This window comes from Mauremys mutica, chromosome 9 (genome assembly GCF_020497125.1).
Source record: "Mauremys mutica isolate MM-2020 ecotype Southern chromosome 9, ASM2049712v1, whole genome shotgun sequence".
Classification (NCBI taxonomy): Eukaryota; Metazoa; Chordata; order Testudines; family Geoemydidae; genus Mauremys; species Mauremys mutica.
In genome coordinates, this window is record NC_059080.1 from 93393154 (window position 1) to 93411781 (window position 18628).

The 18628-nt window shown below is 44.1% G+C and overlaps 1 long non-coding RNA gene across 3 annotated transcripts in view; it reads left to right on the top strand.

The window, feature by feature from the left end:
• LOC123377738 overlaps positions 1-18628 on the top strand; it is a 135786-nt gene that overhangs the window by 38015 nt on the left and 79143 nt on the right. For all 3 annotated transcript variants that reach the window (XR_006582301.1, XR_006582302.1, XR_006582299.1), the window contains exon 3: positions 10497-10557. This is a non-coding gene — a long non-coding RNA (uncharacterized LOC123377738). The remainder of the gene's footprint in view (positions 1-10496; positions 10558-18628) is intronic.

The window sequence follows — 18628 nt, forward strand, 5'->3', positions numbered from 1 at the left end:
GCCTTAGTGTATTAATTAAAGGCTCCTAGTAAAATAAGGCATGGGCACAAAAGATTGCTATCAGTTCTCTTTCCTGGTGATATTTGAACAAGACAAACACTGTCCTTTAATTTTATGTCTTATTTTTTGCATCTGCTCTTTCCTTTGTCTCTTGCTTCAGAAAAAAATGTATCAAGTAAAGTAAATAACATCTAAGCATGCTAAGTTTGCCTATAACTAAACAAAAGTTTAGTTATAGACAAACTTGAAAAAGCTTGTAAGGAAAGAGCCAAAATCTACTCTCTGGTTGCAGATTTGGCCTGATGTTTGAATATGACCCTCCATAGCCAAATTTTTCTGAAATATTTGAAGTCTCCCTTCTCCCTTTTATTTATCTTAATTATTTCCCCTCCATCACCGCAACATTTCATCCCAGCTAGATATCTCCCATGTGACTATCCTACCATCTCTTGAGTCCTTTTTTCCAACTTTCAACATGGTTCTTTCCTTTTACAGTAATTTATTGTAGAATAGGGTGGGGATTGAGTCAGACCTAGCACTTTCTCTTCAGGGTTCTAACATGATGATTCTTTCAATCAGATCTCATACTTAAGGGCAAGTATTCTCCCATGTGGTGCTTGGAGCATTTCACAGTGATCAGCCAAATGAAGTGTTTGGAGAACACAGCGGAGTTGGGAGATTGGAAGATCATCCATCAGGAGACCTCTCTTACAATGTGGTCTTCAGAATGACAAAGTTGATGTACCACCACTCTAAGGCTTCCAGAAATAGCCAATAATACATTACTCCACCTTTTGTCCTGGTCAGATCTTGCGGAGACTCTAAAATGGATGTCAGTAAAGGCAGGATGACTGTTAGGGCAGAGGAAGAGATAGGAAGATCGTAGAGATGAGCCTGTATATGGGTAACATTACTAACATTAGGGAAGACATTAGCTTCATTTTAAGATTTGAGTGAAGTTTTGGTCCAGTCCTTATTTTCTTCTTCTGTAACCAATTTGTTTTTATCTGGAAAGGAGTGAAATGATTCAATATTGCAAAAATAAAAAGGCAACATTTAATTTTTATTGGACTATTTAGAGCCAAACTATACAAAATATTCACACTGAACCTCAAAACCTCAAAACTGAACCTTGGGTTTGAAATTCAAGGTATCCATCTATATACTTAAATAGCCCTCATCACTATGATTTCTGAACACCTGTGAAACTCAGCCCATTCTTGAGGAAGTTTATGCATAGTTTGGAAGGTGGTAAGCCTCCTTATACCTCAAGCAGTGTCCCTCACTGCCTGCCAAGACCTTTAAGGTAAAAAGGAGAGAGGCTGGGAGTCTTGGGAAATGCTGATGGGCAATAACAGTCTGGAGGGGGGGGAGTTGTAGTGATGGATCAGGTGTGTGTGTGTATGTGTGTGTTAGGAGGGTCCATATCGGCGGGTAGCAATCGATTTCTCGGAGTTCGATATATCACGTCTCATCTAGACGCGATATATCGAACTCCGAACGCGCTCCCTTCGACTCCGGAACTCCACCACCGCGAACGGCGGTGGCGGAGTCGACGGGGGAGCCGCGGACGTCGATCCCGCGCTGTGAGGACGGGTAAGTAATTCGAACTAAGGTACTTCGACTTCAGCTACACTATTCGTGTAGCTGAAGTTGCGTACCTTAGATCGACCCCCCCCCAGTGTAGACCAGGCCTTAGAGTCAGAATTCACTGAAGTTGAACCCCTTTGTGGATCTTCAGGAGTGATGGCAGGTCACATCCATGCACCCTGAATAGCGGGGTTCAGTATGCAAACCCCTGTGTGATACAGATTTACCTTTTGACATACCTGATTTTCAGGACAGCTACAACTGGGACTTCTGCTGTCTGAACACAGTGATCAGCACTCCAACTTCCTGTGCCTAGTCTCAGGCAAAGAAGCGTAAGGGGAGAGGAGCGACTGAAGGCATTTGAGGGATGAAGGAGAAATTAGGTAGATGCCCCATCCAAGAAAAACTTCACTGCTGCCCTTCTGAATTCCAACAGCCAGGCCTGAGAAAGGGAAGGCCTGACTCCAGTATTGTATGTAAAACAGTCTTCATTGTGGCTGCCATCTCATTATAGTAAATTGCCTTCCATGCTTTGCCTTGTAGAGGCTGTAAATACAATCAGCTAGTGCACAGCTGGATTTGTGGACTAGAAATGGCTGGAAACAAAATAATTAGAGCTGACCCATATATGGGGTTTCAATTTGGATTTGGACGAAACCTGTATTTTTTTCTGGATTTGGATAAGCATTTGCAAACATGAAAGTCATGTCTAGTTTTATAAGGTGTATTAGTGCATGTGCATTAAAGGCACACAGGGGCTTGATACATCCCAAATTGGGACAGCTTTAAATTCAGCAAGGGACATACTGATAATAGTAAAATAAGAGAAAGGAAAGAATTTAAGATTTTTGTAGATTCCCGCCCCCCTCCCATGCTATTTTTTCCTCTGACATATCGATACCCTCTCTAAATGAAGAAAGGACTTCAGCAACATTACTCACAACTGTTTTGGTTAACACTTAGGCTGCATGACTGCAAAGCAATTGTGTCAGCGCACACCAAAGAAGCTGCAGCTGGTGGGAGAGGGGGGTGTTTAATGTGGGGGAGCTCACCATTTTGTTTCCTTCAGAAAAATGAAGGGAAAAACAATAATCCTATCATTTGAAAAGATGGACCAAAAATAACAAAATCCAGATAAAGATATAGACTTCCCTTCCAAGACAGACTATGAAATAGGGTCTTCTTGTTCACTAGGGTTTGGTAATGCAAGTTGACAGGATATTAAGGTTATTTCAGGTTCTTCTGTCTCCCAGGGTCATAAGCCGTCTGTTATGCATGTTAATCCATCTTAGCATTCCTACGAGTAGCTCTGTAAATAGGGCAATCGGTTTAGTATGTACTCTTTCCATTTACAGCCTAGTCGGGAGGAGAAACCTACTAATTAACAGAATACCCATAGAAAATCAAAAGAGATTTTAATATTAGACAGACACTGCACAACATTTTGTGATTAAGGAAAGATGAATCCTCCATGGAAATATTTTAGATGAGAGAAGGGGAAACAACTCAAGAGAAAAGGAATTGTAGTATTTGAAATGTGTTTATCCAACACTCTTTTTGACATTCTCCTTGCTTTTGTCTGTTTGTTAACGGTTGGGGGGTGTGCGTGCGTGCACCTAATGCCAACACAGTTGACTGAGCTACATTTCTATACGACTGAAAAGAAAACAAGACGCTGTGTCTGATGGTGCTGTATCCCAGTGCATACAAAAGCGTTCCCCTTGAATGGAAGCCTGAATAGTTATTAGCCATGCTGGGTTGGAGAAGGCAGAAGCCTGATGGCATGTTAAACCCTTAGCACCAGTGGTGTGCCATCCAGACATTAAATGTGATATCAAATGTATTTCTACTTAGCCAAAGTGGGGTACAGCTGAAGATATTAGATCCTTATAGACCAGTTAAAACCCTGCCAACTTTCAAGGAGACTTAAAAAAATTGATACCGTTTGCAAAAGACTAACGTTGGATGAATTATGAAAGTTTTCCACATCTTTCCCAACAGAGCTTTCAATATTGTATATTAGGTGGTGTTGCATAGTATGCTAGAGAGCACAGATGGAAATTTGATGTGTATATTTATAAATATGAAACCAGAATTTCTTTTTGGTTCGGGAAATGTAAAAGTTTTTGTCACCTAGCTCAAGTTACTTAGATATTGAAGGCCAGATCCTCAGCTGGTGTAAACCCAAGTAGCTACATTGACATCAGTGAAGCTACATCAGTTTACACTAGTTGAGGATATGGCTCAAATAATTTTAGAGGCAACTCCTTTAGGAGTCAAAGAATTAATGAAAATACCTTCTAGTACATTTACTGGGTGAAGTAATAGTACTTTGAAAAAAGAACAGGAGTACTTGTGGCACCTTAAAGACTAACAAATTTATTTTAGCATGAGCTTTCGTGAGCTGCAGCTCACTTCTTCGGATGCATAGAATGGAACCATCCAAAGAAGTGAGCTGCAGCTCACGAAAGCTCATGCTAAAATAAATTTGTTAGTCTTTAAGGTGCCACAAGTACTCCTGTTCTTTTTGCGGATACAGACTAACACGGCTGCTACTCTGAAACCTGTAATAGTACTTTGTACTTGTTAATGAAATATCTGAGGTTCAGAAATACATGGTAGGTGTTAGGTAACATACAGAATCTGTTCATATGACGAAACGTCACCTTTCTTAATAATGTGGTAGAACTCAGATATACCTGGTTTGAATCAATGCCTAGGGTCATCTGGTGCAGCAAGACTGAAAATTATAGCAGTGCCTTTTAGAGGAATGACTGGCTAACCTGTTTCTCTTTTCTTTTTTTTTTTTTTCAAAAACCCACAGTGAAACTGAATGTCACTTGAGAAGAAAAAGGTTTTAAAAGTTTTAATTAATAAGGTATAATGGATTTGTAAATTCGTTGAATAACCCAGGTGATTTCAGATCAGGGATGCAGGAGACTGAGCCCTGGTCTACACTGGATGGGGGCGGAGGAGGGTGATCTAAGTTACACAACTTCAGTTACGTGAATAATGTAGCTGAAGTCGATGTACTTAGATCGACTTACCATGGTGTCTTCACCGTGGTGAGTCGACTGCTGCCACTCTCCTGTCAACTCTGCTTGTGCCTCTCGCAGCGCTAGAGTACAGGAGTCGACGGGAGAGGGCTCAGGGGTTAATTTATCGTGTCTAGACTAGACGCGATAAATCGATCCCTGCTGGATCAATCGCTGCCCACCAATCCAGCGGGTAGTGTAGACATACCCTGAGTCTGTCCCTTTTACATAGCAATTCTCTCACAAAATAAATGCCCTTCAGCAAACAGAAGAAACAAAACAATAAATGATTGCACATTTACAAGAATCAATAAGGTGATTACACAGATTATTATATGATCCAAGCTTAATTAGGGATGACAAATGCCCCAGAAGGATAAAAACATATAATAGTTTTAACATGGATCTCACTTAGATTTTAACAACTTGATAAAGTAGGTGTTACTATTTAATGATCTAACACCTCATGTTGTTTCAATCAAGAATCATAGCAACAATACAAAAATATTGAGGATAAATATATATATGCAATTCCTCATTCAAAACAGGATATAAAATAATGGTTATCTGTTAGGAGGTCCTACTGGGATGGAAAGGGCTGGAAGCAAGAAAATCAGAAGCCTGCCTGAATCCAGAGATTCTTTATAATAGCAGAACAAATTATATAGGTTACACATGCCTGCAGCCATCTGCCTCAGGCAGTGATCTCATCAGCTAAACAGCATCAGGTTTGGTCAGTACTTGAGAGGAAAATCTTGGAGGGAAAACCTAGGTTGCTGAGTGGCTAATCTAGAGTAGGTGGTGCTCGTCTATCAGCACAGTGCTTGGATCCACTGGGATGCTAAAGGCCATTGCATGTATCTGGATGAAAGACAAAAGGAAAGTTAGGTTTTAGGCATATTTTGCCACAACTTATTGAAATAATGCTTCCTTTTTAGGGCTTTGGGTATTGCTGGGTGCTAGCCTTGACCCTTCAATTCTGCCTCATTTACTCTAGGACCAATGAGCACCTTCAAGATGGCCGGTTGGCTCTTAAGAAGCTCTGTATCAATCCCTACTGGCCCATTTGAAAGTGATGATCAGAATTAGTAACAGCATGGGGAGGGATAACTCAGTGGTTTGCACATTGGCCTGCTGAACCTGGGGTTTGTGAGTTCAATCCTTGAGGGGGCCATTTAAGGATCTGCAGTAAAAATCTACCTTGGGATTGATCCTCCTTTGAGCAGGGGGGTTGGACTAGATGACCTCCTGAGGTCCCTTCCAACCCTGATATTCTATGTAACACTTTTCATCACTAGGTCTCAGCTACACTTCACTGAGGTAAGTAACAGCATCTCTTGTTATTCAACAGATGACAGAGGGGGGAAATGATGCATAGAAAGATCTACCAAGGTCACACAGGAAGCCTATTATTTCCCTCTTCACTGGCCCACACTGCCACCTCTTGATCAAGACAAATTTGCCATCTGACAGTCCTTTCCTGGCACATTCGTTGAAAGGTACCTGACTGTACTTTTCCCTGGTCAGTGGGTAAGAAACCAGCCTGCCATTTGCTGAGGTGTATCAAAAAGAGAAAGAGGCACCACCCAGTTGACTGAAGAGTGCCCAGTGAGAGACCTGTACCTTGGCCCACACAGTACAGGTCAGATTTACTCCTGAGGGAATTCTGTGCCCCCAAATTAAAAATTCTGCACCAAAAATAAAAATTCTGCAAAATTCTGCAGATTTTGTCAATAAATAAGTGTGGCAGTGGGGTGCACAGGCCACTGGCTGCATGGAGGTGGGGGATCACCCTGCAGTGCTCCCCACCCCCTTAGGACATGGACTGGCGGTGAGGCTGCTCCTGATCCTTACACAGTGCAAGGGCCGGGCCTGCCCGAGAAACACACCCCTGAGCCTTGCCCCTCCACGCCAGGTGTGGCCAGGCAGCCTCAGCTTGTCAGGATCTAAGTGTGGAGGGACTTAGTGTGGGAGGATCCAGGTGTGCAATGAGCAGGTTCTGTATGCGGCAATTTGGATGCGGGTGGGTTGTGGGGGATCCAGATGCACAGGGGTTTGTTGGGGAGTTCCAGGTACAGGGGCAATGGGATTCTGCACGGGGGTCCAGGGGTGGGGGGATGAGGCTTGGCTGTGGGAGCCTGGATGTGGAGACTCATCAGTGTGTCTGGGTGCTGGGGGAGTGGGTCTTGGTGGGGGTCCAGGTGCAGATTGTTTTAATTATGTATCCCTCTTCCCCCCCCCACATAGCTGGGGGCGGGACGGACGGGACTCATGTAAAGATATAGGCATTTGATAGGCTTAAGCCAAATAGAGAAAAAGACAGAAGCCCCTTACACTGGTTTCCAGGTCTTAAACAAGGTCGTAGTGGCCATGACTCAGTTCAGACTCACGGTCTTGGGGAAATCTTGGTCCTTGCTAAGGGATATTACTGGGGCTTGTGTATGATGAGTTAAGCCACCTTAAAAAAAATGCAAAACCTGAAGTTCAGTATCGTGACTGTTCAGGTTTGTGCCCTTCTTTCTCACACTGAACGAACATGAGTTTGCAGCCCATGGTTCCTGTGACAGAGGGAATAATACTTCAGGCCGTATTTTGAAAAGAACTCTGGGCCAACTTTTCCAGTGCTCAGCAACCACATTTGAGGCCAGATTTTCAGAAGCGCTCAGTAGGCTGGCTAAATGGGAAATGACATTTTTTGAAAATCTGGCCCATGACGTGTTGTCCTGCTGCAGGCGGGCTGGGAAAGGAGGGTTGCAGCTAGGAAACAGTGTTTGCTGAAGCCCTCACTAAAATGTCTAAAGGCACTGAAGGATTCTTTGCATTGGTGATTCAGAAGGTAGTTAATAGTCCTTCTTCTGAAGCTAACACACTTTGCTTTTTCTTAGGATCATACAAGTGGAAGGGACTTTGAGAGGTCATCTAGTCCAGTCCCCTGCACTCAAGGCAGGACTAAGTATTATCTAGACCATCCCTGGCAGGTGTTTGTCTAACCTGCTCTTACAAATCTCCAATGATGGAGATTCCACAACCTCCCTAGGCAATTTATTCCAGTGTTTAACCACCCTGACAGGAACCTTTTCCTAATGTGCAACCTAAACTGCCCTTGCTGCAATTTAAGCCCATTGCTTCTTGTCCTATCCTCAGAGGTTAAAAAGAACAATTTTTCTCCCTCCTCCTTGTGACAACTTTTTATGTACTTGAAAACTGTTATCATGTCCTCTCTGTCTTCTCTTTTCCAGACTAAACAAACCCAATTTTTTTCAATCTTCCCTCATAGGTCATGTTTTCTAGACCTTTAATCATTTTTGTTGCTCTTCTCTGGAGTTTCTCCAATTTGTCCACATCCTTCCTGAAATGTGGTGCCCAGAATTGGACTCAATACTTCAGTTGTAGCCTAATCAGCATGGAGTAGAGCAGAAGAATTACTTCTCTTGTCTTGCTTACAACACTCCTGCTAATACATCCCAGAATGATGTTTGCTTTTTTGCAAGTGTTACATTGTTGGCTCGTATTTAGCTTGTGATCCATTCTGATGCCCAGATCCCTTTCTACAGCACTCCCTCCTAGACAGTCATTTCCCATTTTGTATTTGTGCAACTGATTATTCCTTCCTAAGTGGAGTACTTTGCATTTGTCCTTATTGGATTTCATCCTATTTACTTCAGACCATTTCTCTAGTTTGTCCTGATCATTTTGAATTTTAATCCTGTCTTCCAAAGCACTTGCAACCCCTCTCAGCTTGGTATAGTCCGCTTTATAAGTATACTCTGTATGCCATTATCTAAATCATTGATGAAGATATTGAACAGAACGGGATCCAGAACTGATCCCTGCGGGATACCACTTGATATGCCTCTTGATTTTGCTGTGTGAGAGGATTGTGCATTGCATGGATGCAAAGAAAAACCCCAGTAAAGCTATTTCTGTAATGAGCCTGAACCAACGCCCCTTTATGCGCTTTAGGAGGGAGGAGAAGTCAAAATCTGAAGCTAGATCCAGATCCACGTTTCACAACTAGTCTATTGTCTGAACCAAACCCCTTAATCTGAACTGGGGCAGCAAAGGTGAGGGGTGTGAAACCTGAAACCAGATCCAAGTGCTGTGGTGTATGTCAAGCTCTAATAATAAAGAAAGGTGTATGGCAAAAAGGCAGACGTGGCTGCAATTTCATTTCCTGTTCCCCAAATCCCTCCTCTTTCCTTTCTCCCTATTCTGAGAGCTAATGTATTTCTGCCTCCCTTGAATCAGCAGTAGCTCCTTTGCCGGAGAGGGAAAGAGAAGCAGTGCATGGTTGTGTGGCAGTGATTGAGAAAGTAAATCAGAAATAAGTCACCGGATCATATGTCTCAGGATCAAAGACACTGCTCAGGCTTTCCATAACACTCCACCGAGCAGCTGTTAGACACTGACTGTGTGGTCCTCTCCCTCCCAGCTGCCCTCCTGCAACACTGCAAATGGCTCAGCGTTGCTCAAAGAGTCATTCAAGCCTACAGAGGGTATGACAGCTAGTTGGTACAGTACCTCCTGTCAGAGCTAATGCTGGGAGAGGCTACAGCTGTGTAGTTCGGATCAGTAGCTTTAAAGGAACAGCAGATGTAACTCACCTGGAACCACCTGCATGTCATTTGCTTTTATTGCTCCCCTGTGTAATAACAAATGGCCAAATTAAAGCAATGTGGCAAATATGGTGCATCAGCTCCCTTGCTGGGCAGCGATATTAGGGCAGTGTCCCATCAGCAGAGCTAATACATCCAGCAGGGAGAGTCAAGTCACTCCCTTGGCAAACTTCTCACATTTAGCTTCACATATAAAACAGGGTAGGATTTTTCAAAGCAACCCAGGCTAAATGACTTGCTCCAAGGAGAGGGAGAAACATGGCTGCTGTCTGCTGAGGAGCTGGGGAGGGAGGCGTACATGCAGTTTGATAAAGCAAGCCTGTCAGCCATTCATATTATATTAGTGTCCTCTCCTCCAGCCACTCCACACAAGGAGCATGGAGTGTTATGTAGTGCTTAGGATGGCACAGCGTGCTTTGGGCCAAATTGTGGTCACCCTTACACATCTGGAGTAGTACCTTACTCTGCAAGTAATGCCCACTAATTTAAACTGGGCTACTCAGGTGCTCAGTGGGAATAAGGATTTCAGTCTTGCCCTTACTGTACTGTACAATCCCCAGAGCAGTCATCTCTTACTGCAATGGGCGTTCTTTGCAGACTGAGTTGCTCTTTATTAAAAGAGGGAACAACTTGTTTTCTCATAAGCTTTACGCTGACATTGTCCCTTAAACGCTGACTGGCTGAAAATCTCCCTCTGAATGATTATTTTTATTATTATATGCTCAACACACATGGAAAATGATTGTGGTTGTTTCACATAATATAATTGATCTAAAGCATCACAGGCTTGTGTATGCCTATTTATTTTAAGGCACCGAAGCTTGTTCATTCTCTAGACAGTTGGTAAGGGCTAAGGGCCAAATTCTGCATTAATTCCTATCATTTGTAGTCAGATTTATAGTCTCATGTGATGGAGCTGCACAGGTGTAAATCAAAGCAGAAGATTGTGTGAAGTCTGCCTAGGGCTCCCATCTGTACTGTGCTTAATGTGTAAAGCAGATTTAAAAATCCCAGTAACTATTGGACCTCATTTCATTTGGTTTACCTGGAATATTTAGTCCTCATCTCATATTTTTTCTCTTATGGGCCTTGAGGCCAGTGGGTGTTCAGCATTGGGAGTGAAGATCTGGCCTTGTAGAGTTAACATAAGACATGACATAGGAATTAAAAACCACTTTCTCCAGTCAGCAGGCAGACTGGAGCCAAGCTGAAAGAGATACTAGTTTTTCTCATTGATTTCAATTTTACTCCCCAGTGTCTGCCTGCAAGCAAAGGTCACACACATGACAAGAAGCTGGCATACCAGAATTTCGAAAGTAAGTTTTCTCCTTCAATTCGGTCCCACAAGACATTCCGGCCGAGCTGCACAGGGTTTCATCTCCTTTTCTTAAGGAAATTGAATCAAGAATGCATCATGTTATGGGAGTACTGGGACAAACCCTGCCATGCCTCTTGGCAAGGAAAACCTGCAATCGGAGCCTTTGGAAATGGAAAGAGGGGGGATCCTTGGATCCGCAAACCCTGCGTTATCCAAAGCAAACACATGTAAATCATTTATGCAAGCGCAGCAATTAGCTGCTGTAGCCCAGAATAGGATTTCCAAGCAGGATGGCTTTTCTTAAGGGATTTTTAAAAAAAAATTATTTTTCAAGGAAATGCTCCAGTTCACCTTATGGACCATAGTGCTGACCTTGGCAGCTGAAATAGCCAGTAGATCCAGCCCTTTGAGGTTTTGCCTGTGGGATGAAATCTGTAGGTGGCATAGGGTTGCCCTAGCAGCTGCTAATCCACCGTCCCCTACCCCTTCCTGCCCTGGTTCAAGAGAGAGAGGCCATGGTCAAGATGTCCCTAAAATCTGACCTAGCAGTACATTGTCAACAGCTGGGCATAAACTAGTTAAAGCTGAATCAGGGCTGCTCTAACACCAGGGATTAGGTAGGGACCCGGCCAAGCCCAGGCGAAAAGTGATGCCCTCTTAGTCCCGCACTGAGCGCAATTTAGGATCTAGCCCCCAATGTCACTCTCTACTCTCTTAATTCATCTAGCAACAGATGTTTGTCCCCTCACCCAGTCCCAGTCTGGGCTCAGATAAAAGTCATCAGATCTCCTGGTATCTAGAATAACTTTCCTGCATCCTCCAGCCTCATGAGCTCTCCAGCTACTGCATTTGGATCTTTCTGCTGAAGATATTTCTCCATTTTCCACACCTCTTACTTTCCCTCCTTTTTCTGTGCAATTTCTTTTCATTGTAATTTTTGAAGTTGTGTTATTTAACTCTGTCAAGCGTGTGTGGGTATTTAGTAAGAAGGTCATTGTTCCAAATAAGCTTTTGATTGTATTTGTTGTTGAAATACTTTTTGTAGCAGCATTTGCCATGTCAGATCTAGGTGTGAAGTGAAGGGCTAACTAGCTTTATCCCTAGTTAAAGGTCCCTAAGTGTGAGACTAAATTTCCACACCAAAAAAAATCTCTTAAGATACAGTAGAGAACCCATTAAGTTTTGTGTGGATATGCAAGCTGATACAAATGCCTCATTAATTAGAAAATCAATCATGCTGTCCAGCTGATTGATGTTAATCCTACACTGAAAGTGGGAACGATAGTACAATCATGACTAGATAATTTCTTCCTATTACAGAGGTGACTTGAGTACATGTCAAAATGATTCTGCTGTAACAAGCTGCAAAGAAACATGCCACATTGTTAGAAGCTTTTTAAGATGCAACACATTATTGACAATCATCACATTCACTCTGCATCCTGAATCTATGAGACTTAAAACAAAATCACCAGCTGGGTTCCCCTGGGAAGAGAGTCACTGATAGCCAAAGGATAATATTCATATATAGAGAAGAGGCACAACACTGTAAAATGGGTAGGCAATAAACACGAGTTAAGGGCTGAGAGTGTGTTTCCGTGGTGTTCAGCGAATACCCCAAGACTATACACTTTAAAAAAATAAATAAATTCAGCACCTGTTTAAAAAAACCCAAATTTTGGAAAGACTAGAAATTAACAGTAAAATGATCCAGACAGTTCCCTACTGCTCTATAATCCTACAGTATTCTGAGTCACTCCACCCAAACTTAATGTGGCCTCCCAAAATTCGTGTAAAGATCAAACTAACAAATTGCTAGGAGATGATTGGAAATGGATCCTTTGAACAGCAAATGGGATTCGTAAGAAGAAAATGTCTTCTGACCATGCAAATGGAAACTGGCCTGGATCCAGGCTAATTGTCGTATAGCATAACCCAGGGGTTCTCAAACTGGGGGTCGGGACCCCTTAAGGGGTCGTGAGTGTATTACATGGGGGGTCATGAGCTGTCAGTCTCCACCCAAACCTCACTTTGCTTCCAGTATTTATAATGGTGTTACATATATTAAAAAGTGTTTTTAATTTATAAGGGGGGGTCGCACTCAGAGGTTTCCTGTGTGAAAGGGGTCACTAGTACAAAAGTTTGAGAACTACTGACATAACCTATATAACACAAAATTAAAATCCCCAAGGCACATATAGCAAGTAAAATGTATATTGTATACCGTCTACACCACTGGTTCTCAAAGTCGGTCCACCGCTTGTTCAGGGAAAGCCCCTGGTGGGCCGGGCCAGTTTGTTTGCCTGCCACGTCCGCAGGTTCGTCTGATCGCGGCTCCCACTGGCCGCGGTTCACCGCTCCAGGCCAATGGGGGCTGCGGGAAGGGCGGCCAGCACATCCCTCGGCCTGCGCCGCTTCCCACAGCTCCCATTGGCCTGGAGCAGTGAACCACTGCCAGTGGGAGCCATGATCGGCTGAACCTGCAGACGAGGCAGGTAAACAAACTAGCCCAGCCCACCAGGGGCTTTCCCTGAACAAGCAGCAGCCTGACGTTGAGAACCACTGGTCTACACAACTGAAAGCACTGTGTGGCTGTAAAAAAGGCTGTGCCATAGGGGTTTAGATGTAAATGAGGCAAATGTACAGGGAGACATTATGTCGTAACACAGCACTTGACAAATAGGGTGGGGGCATAGGTTAGAAAAATGTTTATGTTGAACAGAAAGGGCTGGAGACATTCGAAGTGAATCAAACTTTCTGTGATTCATAAATTGCTTTATCTAAATGATATTTAGAATTTCTACAACAGCTTGTGGAACTGCTCCACACTCTATCAATATTCAGTCCATGAAATCTTAACTATTCTCCTGCAGAATAGGTACACTGAGCCACATGTGACATTGTTTTGACAGCTGGATTGAAGACAGACTTTCTGGGGTACACCTGCCTTGAGACAGTGGCAGTTGTTCTAAAGCAAGTTAGGAGTGTGGTAGTTAATGGGTCACTCTCTTATCTGGGGGCTGGAGTGGACCAGTCAGATGGAGAAAGACAGGACGGGAGGGGAGCTATTGAAAGAAAACAGGAATGGGCCATGGACACTGATGCTTTGACTGCGCTCTGCTGACCCTTTCATCACCTGAATACAAGAGCCCTTCCTAACGGCACCAAGAAGCCCTCAGTTAACTGGATTTTCCCCACCGCATCAAAGGCCCGGGTCTGTACCCCTAGTCACATGGAACGGTACCTCTCTGTGTCAGGAGTCCAACTGATTGGAGTGGCATGACTCAGTATGAGTAAAAATGGCAGAATCAGGCCCTAAAAAGCCCCATTGTTTGAACACAAGTTTATTAAACTGTAATAATATGCCTGTGTAGCCAGGCCATCATGCCCGCTGATCCTTGCAGCTGATGCAAATGTGAATGGTATACCATCTGAGAGCCAGCTAATTATTAGGTGAAGGGCATTGGAAACTCCTGCTAAATAGTCTGGGAAAGCCTGTTAATCAAATTGCTGTTTCTTTTCCATAGTCAGCTATGCTACATTCGCCAAAATAGCTTTGCAAGCCCCCCAGGAGACATGTAAGCTATGTAATGGTTCCTGTTGGCTGCTACAGACCTGCCTGGTTTTATTTTAACGTGACCGTGAGCTGCAGGTGCTTTGGAATCGGATATTTAACAAAACTCGGTGCTATTTTATGTACAGATATGCAGACCATTTATTGTCTCACAACTCGAGAATTCATAAATAGAGATACATTTACACATTCTGCCACTGACAGATGGTGTTTTTGGCTGGCTCTAGCCGTGTTCCTCGAAGGTAGCACTGAGTTACAGGAGTCAATCACTCCTAAAATGATCTCTGCTTGCAGGGGTTTCTTGTTTTTTCCCATTCATATTTCACACTGGCAGGGGCTGAATGGAAGAACAAGAAATAATAACTCTATTTATGAGGCATGTGGCTTTGTTAACAGCTAGAGATGGGCCTGAAGCAAAGCCTTGGATCAAAACACCCCATGACTTCAAGTAGGCTGGGAAGGGTTGGAATCCAAACCTGCATCCAAAGTTCATGGCTGATCCAAATCTCTAAAAGTGGGGATTTGGGGGACTCACAATCCAGATCCAAATTATTCAGCTCAAACCCATCTCTATTGGCAGAAAGTGCTAGACAGAAAACAGGCTGATGAGAAATACCTGGTATCCCTAACACATTAGAGTCCCTCTAGCCACTTCCAGCTGAGTAGGTCATTCCTACGAGGCTAGTCTCTGGGATTGTGTCTACACTGAGAATTTTCAGCAGTTGGCCTGCTGTTGGCCTAGCATCAACTCAGCTGCTCCAGGACTGGTGGAAACTCTAAGGCAACCTGGGTGCAGGTGTTTTTATCATCACATCATCTAGCCCTGCTCTGAACCACCCCTTCCCTACCACTGAATGGTCATATGAACCATTTGGACACAAAATATGTTTAGAACCGACCACATTTAAGTGGTTACAAACTTGGTTAAGATGCATCCTCTACCAGATAATTGATAGATCCTCAGAATGTGTAAATCAGCATAGCTTTATTGAGTTCAGTGGAATTATGCTAGCTGAGGACCTGGCCCACGGCTTTCTCACAAGGCAGTCATATTGGTTGGAATGGTTTCTCGTTTGCTTTCTGATTTATCTTTGCAACCCATTGCTGTTTACTCCATGTAGGCAACATGAGCAGAGAGGTTACATCAAAGAGCAGAGAGGTTACATCAAAGAGCGGTTAAGAATAGTGAAGCTTTTCAGAGACAGAACTGGTTGTATTTGTTGGGGTTGTTATATAACAGGAACACTGTTATTTGGGCCACCAGGAAAAAAATGCTTTCAAATAGTGAGAAAACCAGTGTGGACTACAAGTTACAGCTGCAGATTCCTTATGCTGTTGATCTGACACTGAATTTATTGTGGAGGAAATGAAGAACAGATGTCAAGAAACATGAACAATGTAACAACAAGCAAGTAGCACTTTAGGGGAGAGCATGCATCACGCAATGGAGGAGGCATTTTGATGCCTGATTACTTCTCTCCTAATCAATTAGAACATCTATATGCATATCATTTCAGGCAGTCTATTTTACACCGACATCATATTGTAAACAGAAACCCCTGTCAACATGTTTTATTAAAAAATACCACCTCCTAGTTAATAATCATACTCTGCACTTTCCATCCACCATAGATTCCAAGGCCATATAACACAGGCCATAGAACAGGGGTGGGCAAACTTTTTGGGCCGAGGGCCACATCTGGGTATGGAAATTGTATGGTGGGCCATGAATGCTCACAAAATTGGGGGTTGGGGCGTGGAAGGGGTTGAGGGCTCCAGCTGGGGGTGTGGGCTCTGAGGTAGGCCAGAAATGAAGAGTTCAGGTTGCGGGAGGGGGATCAGGGCTGGGGCTGGAGGGGGTCAGGGGTGCAGGCTCCAGGTGGTGCTTACCTCAAGCAGCTCCTGGAAGCAGCAGCATGTCCCCTCTCCGGCTCCTATGCAGAGGCGCTGCCAGGTGTTTCTGCACGCTGTCCCGTCCACAGGTGCCGCTCCTGTAGCTCCCATTGGCCGTGGTTGCAGGCCAATGGGAGCTGTGGGGGTGGGACTTGGGGTGGAGGCAGCATGCAGAGCTCCATGGCTGCCCCTACACATAGGAGCTGGAAGGGGCACATGCTGCTGCTTCTGGGAGCTGCGCGGAGCCACAGCACTCGTGAAGCAGGGCAATCCCCAGACCCCACTCCCCAGAAGGAGCTTGAGGGCCAGATTAAAATGTCTAAAAGGCTGAATGCAGCCCCCGGGCCACAGTTTGCCCACTCCTGTCATAGAATTACCCCAAAATAATTTCTAGAGCATCACTTTTAGAAAAACATCCAATCTTGATTTAAAAATTGCCAGTGTTGGAGAATCCACCACTACCATTGGTAAATTGTTCCAGTGGTTAATTACCCTCACTGTTAAAAATTTACACCTGATTTCCGGTCAGAATTTGTCAAGTTTAAATTTCCAGCCATCTGTCTCTGCTAGATTGAAGGGCACATTATCAAATATTTGTTCCCCATTTAGGTACTTATAAATGTTAATTATGTCTCACCTCAGCCCTGTGAGATAGGAATTTTTGTATCCATTTGACAGATGGGTAAACTGAGACATGAAAGATAACTAACCCAAAGTCACACAAGCATGTATGCACGTTGTAGTGCCATTTGAACTCAATGGGACCACTCACATTCATAAACCTTGGCACAGGCATAAGTGCTTGTAGCATAGTTTAATGATGGAACCAGGAATTGAACTCAGGAATCCTGACTCTCATTCCATTGTTTTTATCCTCCGGAGATCATCTCCCTCCCCCTATAATTACTCTCCCCAACAATCTCCAGTGCTGAAAAATTATGTGCCAAATTCCAAACATAAGTATATGAGAAACAACTACATTTAAAGTATCTTTGAAACACAGTTGCCAACATTCATGCGGTAAATAAGCACTGTGACTTTCACAATGAGCCAAAAATCAAGCTAATCCCATTTCAAAACAAGGCCCAAACAAGCCAAGCCCTAAGAACCCCAACACCTGTGCACCCCTGACTCTCTCCTTGCCCTTGCCCCTGCTTGCCCCTGCTTGCCAGGAGCCAATTAAAAGAAACAACAAGCTACAAGCAGGGGCGGCTCTAGGAATCCCGCCGCCCCAAGCAGGGCGGCGCGCCATGGGGCGCGCTCTGGTGGTCGCCAATCCCGCGGCTCCGGAGGACCTCCTGCAGACGTGCCTGCGGAGGTTCCGCTGGTCCCGCGGCTCCGGTGGAGCATCCTCTGGCATGCCTGCGGGAGGTCCACCCGAGCCTCGGGACCAGCGAACCCTCCGCAGTCATGCCTGCGGGAGGTCCACTGGTCCCGCGGCTCCGGTGGACCTCCCGCAGGCATGACTGCGGAAGGTCCGCCGGAGCCGCCTGCCGCCCTGCCGGCAAAATGCCACCCCAAGCGCGTGCTTGGCGCGCTGGGGTCTGGAGCCGGCCCTGGCTACAAGCCAAACAAACCGCAAGCTACAAGCCAAAAACTAGCCAACAAGCAACTCACAAGCCAATTAGGTCAAAAACAAGCCCAATTTCTGCAGTTTTTTCACAGGTTTGGCACGTCTGCTTTGAAAGTGTTTTTATAACAGCAATACTATCCTCAGTACTGTAGTAGCCGTTGCTGAATGCAATAAAATAAAACATGTACACTTACAGTGCATTAATAGAAATCAAATTGAGAGTAACTCTGGTTTCTCATCATTCCAGCTCTTCTTCGAAGCCAGGTATGGTTTGTTGGTTTCATCACCTGGTCATGTGCTTTCTCCTTAGCCATCCTTAAGGAAATGTAGAGTCGTGCAGTATGCTTGTTTTGTGGATAGTGCTCGCAAAAATGGAATATATCTGCCCTACACTCATGTGACTTCTTATATACATTCTTAACAGCTGTTGGTAGATTAGATAGATAGATAGATAGATTAATTAGACTGCTTGAAAAGGGGAAAAAGTTGTCCCCTGGTACAAAAGCAATCACTGGTATTAAGTGCTCTTGCTGATCGCTGTTAACATCATATTAAAAGACAGTTGCCAAGCAGCCATCTAGCATGGGCCATCTTTTTTTTTTCTGAAGTGCATTTCCAGCATTCCACATGACTACCATAGGCCAGATTCTGATCTCACCAATAGCAGCGTAAATCAAAAGTAATGCCACTGAAGTCCCTGGAGTTAGCCAAGGGTATTTGAGATCAGACACCATATGTTCTGACACAGCAACAAAAAATAACATTATTGGCATTACATGAATATTTGAACCTGAATGATGATGGTATATCGCACATGTTGTCTTTGTTAGGTAGGTGCCAGTGCAGACAGTGATGGAGAATAATTCCCATATAGAGAGAATCCAACTACCATGAAACATTTGATTTCTTCCAGCAACTCTTGACCTTGAACAGTCCCTGGTCCTCATGTACCTACACACAACCATGGTAAAATAGTCACACATGCAGCCAGTACCAATCAGAACAGTCTACTGCATGGAAACTGAGATA